This window comes from Arachis duranensis, chromosome 1 (assembly GCF_000817695.3).
Source record: "Arachis duranensis cultivar V14167 chromosome 1, aradu.V14167.gnm2.J7QH, whole genome shotgun sequence".
Lineage (NCBI taxonomy): Eukaryota > Viridiplantae > Streptophyta > Magnoliopsida > Fabales > Fabaceae > Arachis > Arachis duranensis.
The window spans coordinates 69,850,460-69,851,997 of NC_029772.3; the positions used below are offsets into that span (position 1 = coordinate 69,850,460).

General features: G+C 41.6%; 1 non-coding gene across 1 annotated transcript; it reads left to right on the forward strand.

Annotated features, from left to right (window-relative positions):
* LOC127742432 (small nucleolar RNA R71) lies at window positions 1-107 on the forward strand. The gene has a single exon (XR_008003690.1). It is a non-coding gene; the product is annotated as a small nucleolar RNA R71 (small nucleolar RNA).
* Window positions 108-1,538: the final 1,431 nt, after the last annotated feature.

Genomic DNA, 1,538 nt, shown 5'->3' on the forward strand with positions numbered 1-1,538 from the left:
AGCATGTCAGAAGGACACTTTCTGATCAATTGTTTGTATCTTTCCCAAGCTTCATAGAGGGATTCACCTTCCTTCTGTCTGAAGTTTTGTACTTCCACTCTAATCTTACTCAATTTTTGAGGTGGAAAGAACTTTGCCAAGAAGGCATTGACTAGCTTTTCCCAAGAGTTCAGGCTTTCTTTGGGTTGTGAGTCCAACCATATCCTAGCTCTGTCTCTTACAGCAAAAGGGAATAGCATAAGTCTGTAGACCTCATGGTCAACCCCATTGGTTTTGACAGTGTTACAGATTTGCAAGAATTCAGCTAAAAACTGATGAGGATCTTTCAATGGAAGTCCATGGAACTTGCAATTCTCTTGCTGGTGGACGAAATTGTGATCACTATTCTTTGATTTGCATTCATTGTAAAATTATGGAATTTAGAAATTGGCACGAGTGGACACAACTCCGTTCAACTAACCAGCAAGTGTACTGGGTCGTCCAAGTAATAAACCTTACGCGAGTAAGGGTCGATCCCACAGAGATTGTTGGTATGAAGCAAGCTATGGTCACCTTGTAAATCTTAGTTAGTGATTGGAATCATAGAGTCAAATGGAATTAAATTGGATAAATAAAATAAATAAAAGGGATAAGAATACTTATGCAGATTCATTGGTGAGAATTTCAGACAAGCGAATGGAGATACTGTATGGCTCAAGAACGCCTGCTTTCCCACTGCTTTAACTCAATCCTTCTAATCCTCTTCCGGATCATGAAGTAGAGACACAAAACATAGATAAACACAACATTAAAAACCGAAAACAGAAAGAAATAAAGAACAAGGAATGAATCCACCTGAGTGAGGGTGGCGCCTTCTTGAAGGTCCAATAGTGCTTTTTGAGCTCCTTTATGTCTCTTCCTTGCTTCTGTTGCATGATCCCTAGTGATTTTGGTGTTTTTATCATTATTTGCTCCCAATAGTTGTGTGGAGGATAATTTATCCCCTGAGGTATCTCAGGGATCTCTTGATTTGCAGCCACATGTTCTACCACTGAGCTATGACGGCTTATAGTCTTTCCATATCCCAAGACTCAGAGGTGGAAGCTTTTGTCTTCCCTTTGAGGTTTCTCTGGCCTTAGGTGCCATTAATGGTAATAGAAAAGCAAAAAAGCTATGCTTTTACCACACCAAACTTAAAATATTGCTCGCCCTCGAGCAAGAAAAGAAAGAAGAGAAGAGGAAGAAGATGGAGGTGAGTGAGGGGAGATGGATTCGGCTATATGGGTGGGGTTGGGTGGGAAAGAGGAGGTTGATGTGAATGGTGAATGGGGTGATTGATGAAGAAGATTGGGAATTGTGACATGGGGAATTCCAATCACAAAAATAGGATTAGGAGGGAAGGTGGGAATATGGTAGGTGGGGATCCTGTGGGGTCCACAGATCCTGAGGTGGGGATCCTGTGGGTCCACAGATCCTGAGGTGAAAAGAAATACCATTCCTTCACCATATAGGCATGAAAAATGCCTTCATGCATCATTCTGGCGTTCAAACGCCCATTG